General features: G+C 42.6%; 1 protein-coding gene across 1 annotated transcript in view; it reads left to right on the top strand.

The window, feature by feature from the left end:
* Positions 1-411: 411 nt before the first annotated feature.
* The window catches only part of LOC126259647 (uncharacterized), a 49,767-nt gene continuing 36,920 nt past the window's right edge, over positions 412-13,258 (top strand). The window contains exon 1 of the mRNA XM_049956579.1: positions 412-502. The gene's annotated coding sequence lies outside the window, so the exon portion shown is untranslated. The remainder of the gene's footprint in view (positions 503-13,258) is intronic.

The following is a 13,258-nucleotide window of genomic DNA, read 5'->3' as shown; positions in this document are numbered from 1 at the left end:
CTCTGGCAAGTTAGCATGCTCACATTATATTATTTGATTAGGTCAACAGAAGGCTCATTCATTTCTTTAAAAACTGATTAATGTAGAACATTCTTCAATATTTTAACATTGAATCACTGTTTCATCACTGTGATTATATAACACTTAATAATTAAGATTTTTTATTCCTTTGTACATGTGTATATGCTTTTCATTTCACTAGCTTTCGTTGTTTAAGTTTTAAATTCTGTTGCTTTTTCTGGGAAGTATTTGAGTATTCACAATTGTAATGTAATATTAATTAGAACTGGATGTTATCAATAGGGATGCAATATCAGTGATTGTTTTAATTATGTGACAGGCAAGAAAAACAAATGTATTTAGCAGCCTTAACAGTTCTGAACCAGGTGCAAATGGAATTACACAAGCAGAATCTGATAATAGCTTTGACGATTTGGACATATGCTGTATTTCAAATGGCTTCAAAGAATCACATTTGAATGGTAATAGAATAACCGCACAGGTATGGAAAAGATTTGTCTGATGTGTTTCTTAGTGTTCAGCCATGAGTGTAAGATTCTGTGGTAAGTGTAAAAATTTATGGCAATAACATCATATGACAACTGTTTATGATATTTTGGCTGTTATTAGCCAGTTAGTTGGTTAGCCTATAGATATATAGCTGTACATTAACCATTTTCAGGTGTGACTATGTGTATTCACATTAATGTGGCCACCTGTAAAAAATGTGAATAACCACCTTCTGCAGCACAGACCACTGTGAGACATCCAGGAAGAGAGTCAGTGAGGTTCTGAAAGGTACCGACAGCGATATGGAGCCATTCAAACTCCAGTATTGTGGCCAGCTACACTAGGTTTCTCATTTAAGGATCTGTGGTGTGAACCACCTGATTGAGATGGCCCCACAGATTCTCAATTGGGTTAAAATCTGTGGAGTTTGGTGGCCAGGGGAGTATGGTAAATTCATCATGGTGCTCTTAGAACCACACATGTACACTTTGAAGCTACGGTGCCACAAATATAATCATTTCGGAAATGCTTCCACCCTTGGCCCGAAAGCCAATGATTGTGCCATTTTGGACATTATAAAAATCACTACATTTAGTCAGTATAATAGAGGGAAACATTCCACGTGGGAAAACAAAGATGATGTGACTTACCAAACGAAAGCGCTGGCATGTCGATAGACACACAAACATACACACAAAATTCAAGCTTTCGCAACAAACTGTTGCCTCATCAGGAAAGAGGGAAGGAGAGGGAAAGACGAAAGGATGTGGGTTTTAAGGGAGAGGGTAAGGAGTCATTCCAATCCCGGGAGCGGAAAGACTTACCTTAGGGGGAAAAAAGGACGGGTATACACTCGCACACACACACATATCCATCCACACATATACACACACAAGCAGACATCTCACAAGCAGACATATTTAAAGACTACAGAAAGAGAAAATAAGATGACAGAAAAGATTTCGAAATGCAACAGTGACAATAACAAACGTAATTGTTGGGTTCAAATTACTGATATAAATATAATAGAGGGAAACATTCCACGTGGAATGTTTCCCTCTATTATATTGATATCAGTAATTTGAACCCAACAATTACGTTTTTTATTGGCACTGTTGCATTTCGAAATCTTTTCTGTCGTCTTATTTTCTCTTTCTGTTGGTCTTTAAATTTGTCTGCTTGTGAGATGTCTGCTTGTGTGTGTATATGTGTGGATGGATATGTGTGTGTGTGCAAGTGTATACCCGTCCTTTTTTCCCCATAAAGTAAGTCTTTCCGCTCTCGGGATTGGAATGACTCCTTACCCTCTCCCTTAAAACCCACATCCTTTCGTCTTTCCCTCTCCTTCCCTCTTTCCTGATGAGGCAACAGTTTGTTGCGAAAGCTTGAATTTTGTGTGTATGTTTGTGTTTGTTTGTGTGTCTATCGACGTGCCAGCGCTTTCGTATGGTAAGTCACATCATCTTTGTTTTTAGATACTACATTTAATCATTATGACAACAACTTAACTGTTTCCCTCATACCCACAACACGCTTTTTATGCTATCCACTGCTAGTGCTGCCACCTGCTGTCTGTGAGTGGTTATTCCGTGTTGACATTGGACATAGACGGTGGTCACATTAATCTGAATGGACCGTGTATGTGTTACACATAATACACTAATGTTTGTGAAAACTGCGACATCCAGAAGACATAATTCATATGAAAGTTTAATGGGATATCAGGAATTATTAACTAAGATTGTGAACATAATAATGCACCCATGGACCCACAAAGACTTTCTCTGGCCTTAGCAGAAATGTCAGTGTTATGCTAAGGTCAGTGAAGACTAAATAAAGTGAAAACATTAAAGCAAGTGTTAATATGACATGTTAATATCAGAAGGCATACCATCAGCATGTGAGTGAGTTAAAATGTCACAAAATGATCAGCATGTGGGGAAGTGAATTTATCATACCATGAGATACCAGCTTGTATAGGTCATGCTGCTATGATAGTGATCCATGTGGTGAACCAATCAACAGAAGAGGGCCACACACAGCAACAACTAAGTTTTGGGTGACTCAGTGTTATCATAGTGGGGGTGACTACTGTCTTGTACATCTTAATATTTTCATGGTGCAATGATTTTCCGTAAAATTTCTGGAGTGCAGCCGCAGAAATTTCACTTCTTCTTCTTTTGATATTTTGTCTGTAAACCATCCAGACATCTTCAGAGGAAGCCAGTTCAATAGATGGCTGGACAATATACAGCCAAAATATCAGAAGAAGAAGAAGTGAAATTTCTGTGGCTGCATGCCAAAAATTTTATGGAACAACTGCTATCTTGTCCACGAGGCTGTGGACCTTACATTATATGTATATGTGTTGATTTGACATTGGAAGATTTGCAATGGTTGTGAACTTATCACTGTCAATGATATAATGTCGTCTCTTGCATTGTGGAATGGTGATTTCATGCCATTACATGTCAGCTTCTTTTCTCCAGAAACAACCCAACTGCTGGCATGCTGAGCTGCAGAACATAATCTTTTCTAGGAGTGCTACTTCAACTTCTCCTACAGTGATGACCAAATACGTATTGGATACTAATTTTGTGATGTGGTGATCACAATCTAGTAGCCTGCATTGTGGAGCAGTATGGTAGACAAATGCTGAATGAGATGGTTTACACTGCCATGTATCATGGGCATTCTGAGCAGCAGCTATTATATGAAGACAGTGGTAAACCTTAGGTATTGCCCATGCTTTGGGCAACTGTGTATGTCCCATTTCAGCCCATGTGGTGTAAAGTACTACCGTTCTTTGAGGAACAACAAGTACCACCACTTCCCTGGCCAGCCTGCATTGGCGTTAGCCGTTGCCCTTTTGTTATAGTCCATATCTTTGACAAATCCAATCACAATATTCATACAAGTTTCTCTCTAGATTTGCCTTCACATTGTACAATAATATTTATATTATCTACAAAAAAAAAAATGTCATCTTTTCAAAATATAATGTAAGGTTATTAACATATAGTACCACTAACATGAATAAGTCCTGAGCTTCTTAAGTTTTGTGGTATTGACTATTATTCGCATATACAAGGCAAAGTGTTGGATCAATGATGAGCACACTTGTTTATTGGTTCATTTGGTAATATTTTACATCGTTAGTTCATGACACTAACAACGAATTTTGTTATCAAAATACTGTGACAGTCAGTCATTGCACCAAACTGTTTCCCATACAACTTGTCAAGCAATTGCAGTATATATAAAAAAATAAAGCCATGTCCATACCAGCTGCACCGCCCTGTGCCACATTGCGCAAAATCAAGGAAAGAGATTCAGTGCAGTGTGGCATCTCCAATGTGGATGTGAAATCGTGGTGCTGTGTGCATCAAAGAACTAGTTCTGTGCAATGTCAGTGTATAAAAGGAAATGGTTTGTTCATGCATGTTCTGTTTGTATGATATTTGTCATTTTCCATTCTTATTGACGCACACACTGGAACATTGCTGCACACCTACGAACACTGTTTCATGCTTGCAGTTGTGTTCTGGTCTGTGCCATTCTGTGCCGCGTGTCTATGTGTGGTACAGCTAGTCCAGTGCGGGCCCAGTTTAAGGAACAACAGATATTAATTTGTTTCTGTACTTGGCGATAAACATATAATATCACTGTCCTCATTATTGAGGCACAGGCTACAGCAACATCAATATTTACTAGTTTTATGTGCAGAAAAATGTAATGAACACTGCCTTGCAACACAAATGTACAGTGTGTCTCACAGCCTTCTTGTCTATATGTGTGAGCTTTCAGATTAATATTGTCGCAGAAGAAGCCAAGTAGTGGAGTCACTGTAGTGTAGTCGTTATGATACTAGATTGTTGCATAGAGGGTTGTGAGTTCAAAATTCACCTGGACTGAAACATTTTAATTTGTGTCTTTGGTTCGAGTACATTCTAGAAGTATACACAGATGGCAAGAATCATTGTACTAGAATGTTCTGTAGCTGTATATATACTGTATGTGTTCTGGCCAGAGGCAGTTCGCTCCATGCTCTTGTATGTGCAAGTGCTGAATAAACCTTCATTAAGTGAAGTTAGTGTTTGTCGTTCATCTAATTACACCTTCTTCTACATGACATTATTCTGGTGGAGGCACTAGGTATTGGAACCTGTGATAGCACTCATTATCAATGACAGTGGCTCCCATCAGCCCACATCAGAGCCACCATTTACGTGGCGAGAAACCCAACTTCGGGCCGTCTTCAACAGATCACAATCTATCGAAGACAGAAGAAGAAGAGGACATCACAATGACAGCAACTGTGTGCCACGACATGAGACATCCTTCTGGGTTCTCTGGTGATGATGGCCAAGATCCAAACAAGTGGCTGAAGGTATATGAGTGTATAGCCAAATTTAACAAATGGGATGATACCGTGTGTTTGTCCAATGTATTTTTCTACTTGGAGGGCACTGCCAAGCAATGGGATGAGAACAACGAGGAGAAGTTCACGAACTGGGAAGTATTTCAGGTGGAACCGTGCAAGTATTTCAGCGACACACAATGACAGAAGTGCAAGGCTGAAGATAAATTAAAGTGCAGGGCACAGCGTCCAGGAGAAATCACAGCAGCCTACATTCAAGACATCTTGGAGCTGTGTAAAATAGTGGATCCTCCAATGAAGGAGGAAGATAAGGTTGCACATCTAATGAAGGGTGTTGCTCAGGACATGCATCAAGCGCTACTCCTGAAGGAGGTTTCAACAGCAGACGACTTCATATAATGATGCCAGTATATTGAGAAAATGCATCAAAAAAGAATTACATGCAAGAAGTTTGAACAGCTTCCAAACATCATATTAATGTCTGTGATGCAGGAAAAAACTGATTTCACAAGTGTTCTTTGTCAGATAGTGAGAGAGGAAGTTCAGAAGGCACTTGGATTGCACGGCAAGCAAAAAACCGAGATGCTTCAAGAGGTCATAAGGACACTTCAAGAGGTCATAAGGGAGGAAGTGGAACAGTCATTGAACCCAATCTCTCATTCTTCATTTCCCTTTAAAATGGTAAAAAAGCAGAGACCCAGGCGAAGTTATGTTCCTACAATGCCGCATGAGGAACCTGTTTGGGCACCAAGGAAGACTGATGTCTGGAGGACTCAGGATAACCAACCAGTATGTTTCCACTGTGGATGAGCAGGACATGTGGTGCGCTATTGTTGAGAAAGGCGGTGGATATTTAATGATGCCCGCACCACAAGACAGCAGACCAATCTTAGCCGATGCCAACTCTGGGACGACAAAGATGAATACGAAGACATGGATGCAGGACGACATAGGTCACCATCGCCGCAAGCTAGCTACTGGAGAGGACGCTCCCGACATGCCGATCGAGGTCTCCGTTGCCATTTAGAAGCTCCAGCCCATCACCTAGCCATTGCAACCTAGAAAACTAAAGAGCGCAACCTTCCTTGGAGGTGAAGCCGCCGAAGAGAAAAATCCTCCACTGTCAATCACTACAAAAATGGTAGGAAAGTATGTCGATATCCTCACGGATGGCCGACCAGCCCAAGCTCTTGTGGACTCTGGATCATCGTATTCAGTCATTTCGGAGAAGTACCATCGCCAGTTGCAGAAAACCATATTCGTCAACAACAAAACATCTCTGCTGAAGGTGCCTAATGGGAAATATGTAAAACCTGCAGGACGATGTGTCATTCGTGTGGGTGTAAGTGGGTATAAGTGGCCCTTAGAATTCATCATCTTACAAGAGTGTAGTCATGACGTCATTCTTGGATGGCACTTTTTGAATGCTTCTCAAACAATTATAGATTGTGGTCACTCAAAGAGTATGCTAGACAAGATAAGATGCTGTGGGCAGGAAGATGCGCATCTGAGTGTGTAGAAACTATGTGTGGTGGATGAAGTGATCATTCCTACAGTCAGCATTAGAAAGGTAGCTGTTGTGTGTCATGCCATGCATCAACCCATGGATATTGTAGTGGAATGTAAGAGAAACGTACCACTGAAGAATAACTTTGTCATCCCAGCCTCTGTTGTGTCGTTTAAGATTGGATTCGGTGAATTGTGGATAGTTACTGTCGCCGAGAACCACATATCCTTCCAAGATGCATGTATGTAGCAAATGCTGAACCGTTAAGTGCAGAACAGCTGAGCATCATAGAAACCTCCCATGCCGAGTTTGTGGATGAAATTAGCACTACCACTATGAGACAAGATCTTCTAGCTCGACTATCACCTGATCTCACTGAGGAACAACAGAAGAAGCTACTTGCCATTCTTCAAGAGTTCTCTGAATGCTTCAATCCACAGGTGAAGAGCAAATTAGACAAATCGATGGTGAAGCACCAGATTAGCACTGGAGACCATCAACCAATAAGCCAGAGAGCATACCTTGTGTCAGCAGTGGAACGTCGAATAATTTGCGACGAGGTAGAGAAAATAATGAAGAATGTCATCATTCAACCTTCACAGAGCCCATGGTCGTCACCAGTGGTTCTCGTCAGGAAGAAGGATGGCAGTTGGCACTTTTGTGTTGATTACAGAAAGCTTAATAAGACAATTAAAAAGGACATTTACCTCTTCCACAAATTGACAGTACTCTAGATTGTCTGGAGGGGGCTAAGTTTTTCTCAACCATGGAGATGTACTCGGTATACTGGCAGATTGAAGTAGATGAGGTTGATTGTGAGAAAACTGCATTCATCACCCCTGAGGGCCTGTATGAGTTTAAGGTAATGCTGTTTGGTTTGTGCAGTGCACCAGCAAATTTTGAACGCATGATGGATAATCTTCCAAGTCACCTGAAGTGATCGATGTGTCTTTGTTATTTAGATGACATTATAGTGTTCTCAGAGACATTTGATGAACACATAAGTGTCTCCAACAAGCCGGATTGAAACTTAATCCAAGGAAGTGTCTCTTTGGAGCAAAAGAAATCAAAAGACTTGGGCACCTTGTGTCAAGTGAAGGTGTGCGACCAGACCCAGAAAAGGTGAGAGCTAGAACAGAATTTCCTATTCCTAAAAGTATTAGAGATGTGAGAAGCTACCTCAGATTGTGTTCTTAGTACCGTCGTTTTATCAAAGACTTTTGTATCAAAGCCAAGCCACTCCTAGACTTGTTAAACACCGATGCTAAATTTATCTGTGGTGGTGCTCAACAACATTCTTTCGATGTTCTGCGAAAAGCTCTGATGACTGACCTACAGAACTACACACAGATGCCAGTGGGTATGGGATCGGCGCTGTTCTGGTGTAGATTTCGGATGGAAAAGAGAAGGTTATAGCCTATGCTTCTTGGACACTTACAAAAACCAAGAGGAACTACCCAATTACAGAAACAGAATGTCTTGCAGTGATCTGGGCCATGCGGAAATTTTGACAGTATCTCTATGGAAGGCCATTCACAGTTGTTACAGAACATCATTCACTTTGTTGGTTGAAAGGTCTTAAGTATCTGACAGGACGATTCACCAGATGGACACTATGTCTTCAAGAGTATGACATTATCATAGTATACAAAAGTGGAAGAAAACACCAAGACGCCAATTACCTCTCAAGAAACCCTGTGCAAGACTGTCAAGGCTTTGATGAAGATAGTGACTGTCTCGCTGCACTCCAGGATCTCTCTGCTGAGCAGAAGAAGGACACCAAGATATCTCAAATTATGCTTGCCTTAAATCAGTCAGAGGATGTGAAAGGACAATTTAAGGTAGTTAATGGATTAGTCCGCAAGAAAAACTTTGATCCGTTTGGAAAGAGGTGGCTACCAGTGATTCCTAAACACATGCGCTTAGATGTTCTGCAGAAATTCCATGACACACCTGAGGCCGAACATTTAGGATTCATTAAATGATAGGATCCACAAGAGATTTTTCTGGCCAGGTTTATTTAGGATGTCCGTCACAATGTGTCTCACTGTTGAGAGTGTCAGAGGAGAAAGGCAGTTCCTCAGAAACCACCTGGCCGACTCGTACCAATTCCACCATACAAAATGCCTTTCCACCGTGTTGGGATTGACCTCCTCGGACGATTTCCAACATCTATTAGTGGCAATAGATGGATTATTGTTTGCACTAATTATCTGATGTGCTATGCCATTACAAAAGCCGTGAAAACAGCTGAAGCATTTGAGGTAGCCAAATTTATCATAGAAGTCATTGTATTAAAACACGGTGCCCCAAGGTCATTAATTACAGACTGAGGGAAAGTTTTTCAATCAAATCTTGTGACAGAGATAAACCGTTGGTGCAACATTACTCATCAAATGATGACTGCCTACCATCCACAAACTAATGGGCTTACTGAACGTCTTGATAAGACCTTGGCCGACATGCTGTCAGTGTTCGTCAGTGTTGAGCAGAGCAACTGGGATGAGGTGCTACCTTTTGTGACGTTTGCCTACAACACTGCCAAACAAGACACCACAGGATTTACACAATTTTTCCTGGTTCATGGGCATGAGACGATGACGACGATGGACTCTGTGTTTCCGTTACATCCTGATGACATGGACGACGACTACATCGTCCAGGTGTGAACCAGAGCTGAGGAAGCTCAGCAGTTAGCTCAACTCCGCATGCTGCAGGCTCAAGAAAACGATCGCCCAAGGTATGACGCGAGCCACTGCCCTGTTGTCTACCATCCTGGTGACCTTGTCTGGATCTTCACTCCTGTTCGGAAGGTTGGTCGCTCTGAGAAGCTCCTCATGCACTACTTTGGACCTTAAAAGGTTGTAAAACAGTTGTCTGATGTTACTTATGAAGTTGAAGATTTCGACCACGACACAAGACTTCGAAAGATCAGAGATACAGTCCACGTCCTTCAAATGAAGCCCTTTAAGGATCCTGCAACCCAGGGTAAATTCGAAGCTCCAGCAACAGGCAACAAGCAGAAAGATAACAAAGAATGTAGCGACAAGGGAAGTTCTAAGAAGATCACCGCCAGGGCGAACTTCAGTCATCGGGAGTCGGAGTATGCATGACCGATGACTCGTTTCCAGACTAGGAGGACATAACACTGAGACACTGTTCTCTTAAGAAGGGAGCAGTGTCGCAGAAGAAGGCGAGTAGTGGAGTTGCTTTAGTGTTGTGGTTATGATACTGCTTGTTGCATGGAGGGTTGTGAGTCCAAAACGCACCTGAACTGAAACATTTTAATTTCTGTCTTTGGTTCCAGTTCATTCTAGATGTATCCACAAATGGCAAGAATCATTGTACTAGAATGTTCTGTAGCTGTGTATTTACCGTATGTATTCTGGCTGGAGGCATTTCACTCCGTGCTCTTGTATGTGCAAGTGCTGAATAAACCTTCGTTAAGTGAAGTTAGTGTTCGTCATTCATCTGCTTACACCTTCCTCTATGTGACATTATTGTTCTTCCTAGTTGCACTTTGCACCATTGCCCTTCAGTAGTTGTCATGTTTCATATTACAAATATTCATCACCATGTGCACCGTATTTAGTTGAAATTAAATTGCAACTGCAACTTAAATAAAATGGGTTGTGAGACTTCAGTCAGCCTAATGAAAATCACTAATTATTTGTCTCCATTTACAGATCATGAGATACAGATAGAAAGAGAGAGAGAGAGAGAGAGAGTGTGTGTGTGTGTGTGTGTGTGGGCGCGCGCGCGCGCGCTCTTGGCCATGCGTACATGCAGGTGCGTGTGTGTGCACATGCGTGTGTGCATGTGTGTGTGTGTGTGAGAGAGAGAGAGAGCACGCGCATCTGTGTGAGTGCTCACACACTTGCTAGTGTTTACATACATGTAGGTGTGAAAGAGAGCAAGAATAAACTTCTATGAGTGGTATATAAAAGATATTATATTTCAAAAATAAAAATATATTGCTTGGTATCACCGTTAAGTAGATGAGGAAATAAAGAACTGCATGCAGACAATACAGTTAAATGTAGTAGGGCAAGGTGAATCATTTTTAGTTTGGCGAAGTCATTTTGCTTTTATTGCATTGGCACATGTTGTATACTAATGGTAGTTTCAATGTCAGCATCATGTGTGGAACAGAATGGTTTCAGTTGGCAAAAAAAAAATTTCAATCACACAAAAGAAAAAGTTTACTGCAGGAGTGAATGTAGTATAATGGACCATGTACAAGACAGAGTGGTGAGTATGAATTACCATTTCTCCTAGAATTTACAGAGTTTGAGGATGCCTTTGCCTCATTTTCAACAAAATCTGTACTAATAGTCTTGAGAAACAATAAATCAGTCTGTTAATATCCTGAATAATGTATTCATCAGTGCTACTGGTTCTATTAGGCTTCATCAGAATAGTGATAAATTCAAAATTAAAAGATTAGTCAGGCAAGACAATATCTTATCATAAAATCTATTCTCATTAGATCTCCAGACAGGGTAAAAAATGAAGAATGAGTGCTAACGGACAATACTTGCACCACTGTTATTTACTTGTGACATAGTGTTTTCCTCTATTGCAGATAAAACTTATTAACTAATGAAAGAAGGCAAGTTTGGAAGTTGGTCTGAAAGTCAATTACGAATTGACAAATTTATTTTGAGTACTATTGTGGCGTTGTGAGGTCGACACCAGTATCGTCTTTTAACTAAGCTAAATATTATCTTTGTGTAGTTCCACCATCCAGTTCTTTGTAAGCCTTAATTGTGTAAAGAGGTGAATAAATGAACTCCTGATTATGAGGTGTTGTTTGGTGTAACTGACCCAAGCATCCACCTCACTGGTGACCTCGAGTTGTAACATCTTCCGTTTTCGCTGTTTTACTGTATCTGCAGCCTCCACGTCGGTTATTTTTGTGTGTATTACATCAGGACAACATTCAAACAATGGCTTTGGCCCAACGCCTAACGCCGGATTTTGTGATCGACATGCATCGTGTTGCGGGCGATGTACACCCACCAGGACTGCAACACGATGCCTCTCACTTGACGATTTATGCCGATTTCGCCGGACGTTTTCATGCCTGCAACAATAAGTGAGGTTAGGAGGGTGCATGACTCCAGCTATCAGATGCCTTTGTTCCCACCACATGTGCCCTCCCTCATCAATGATGCAGTTACCTCTTACAGATCTCCGTGCAGTGCAGGATCAATGCCGATTTCTGCAAATGCTTCATTCTATAACCTACCACCGCCAGGACAACGGTTTGCCATGCCGCAATCCATACAGCACCATGTGGATTCCTGCCACATGGCCAGAACTGCTTTGTTCACAGGTCAACCGCCTCAGCATCCGACCACGCCCGTGCCTGCCTCGGTTCAGCATCAGCACATGCCTTCCTGCTTCAATACCTAGGTCTGCAACAGGAACAATAGCTTGTTATCTGTGCCAGACCTCCATCTCTGTCCTAATGCTATGCCTCAGTGTTTTGTGCCACAACATTCACCTTATCCGCACACTGTTTTGAGTGAAGTGACTATGAACAGTGAACATTCACACATTCCGCCTGACGTTCGACATCATTTTCCTCACTTTGCTTCTGGACAGCCTGTACCTCTGCAGCCTCCCTGCAACACAGGTGGCTCCGACTCTGATTGTACATTGAGTTTTCCGTGGACTGGCACGCGTTGTCAAACTTTGAACTTTTTCTCACCTGTTGCCCCCGCGCCAGGTCCAGTCGAACTTCCGCTACCATTCTCAGCACGGTGCCTCATCCGCGTCGGTCTTCCCCGACACGTCAATCCGAACACACCCACAACGTGTCGAAATTCCGCAACCTCAATCGACACATTACGGTGTCTCACCTGCGTCAGCATTACGCGTCGCAACAGATCGCACTCAACCACAACACATCACCTTCACGCTGCCACCCACCCAGCTGTTGTCGCCACATACCCTGGAGACACACTCTCCTGGAATACTGCAACAACAGCAGATCGTTTCAGGCAGTGCCCCGACGAATTAAACTCAACATGTTCTTCTGAACGTTCTACAACGCTTAGTGCCGTTCAGCTGCTGCTGCCGTTCAATCCTGACAGGGCAACAACGAGGTTCAACATTGTGGGCGAAGTGTTCGACCATTTCAAACTCGACGAATCAACCAGATTTCTGTGCCTTATCACCCACCTGCACGACCAGGAGGACTTGATTGCTGACCTGGTCGACGCCCCGGACTCAGCTACCCGCTACACTCTAGCCAAAAAGACAGTTCTACATCGGCTTGCGCGCTCAACTGACACAGCAATACAGCAAGTGCTCCATGTCGAGCAACTAGGCAACGACAAACTTTCACAACTCTGGAGACGGCTATGGCCCTCGTCAGCGATGATCTACTCTCAGACACAGCTCTTCTCGCCATCTGATCAGATAAACTACCTCCTCACATCCACTTTGCTCTGGCTCAGAGGTCTCCTGAACTTTTCTAGCAACGAATGACAATTGCTGACAAACTGCATGATGCATCACTGCTCTATTTCGCCAGCCACTGCCTACCCGGCAAGTCTCAGGCTCAGGCTCCTCTTCCCACGGCCGGACGCGGCCAGGGCCGCACTGTGCTGACTGTTCCGCTTGCTCTGGGATGCAGTAAACAAACAGCTGGAACATCAATGGCTCCACCCTCGGTCACGCCCCCTCATGCAACCGAACCGGCTGCGGCCACCGAACCTCAACCACCGCCTCTGGCAACGAACTTTTCGCAGGAAATGCAATCGCACTACCCATACTGTTACTTCCACACACGGTTTGGTGAGGCGGCATGGAACTGCAGACCGCCCTTCTGCTTCCCAAACGCCAATCGC

This window comes from Schistocerca nitens, chromosome 5 (genome assembly GCF_023898315.1).
Source record: "Schistocerca nitens isolate TAMUIC-IGC-003100 chromosome 5, iqSchNite1.1, whole genome shotgun sequence".
Taxonomy (NCBI): Eukaryota; Metazoa; Arthropoda; class Insecta; order Orthoptera; family Acrididae; genus Schistocerca; species Schistocerca nitens.
Note: the sequence above shows the minus strand (reverse complement) of the source record. Positions and strands in the feature narration are given on the sequence as shown.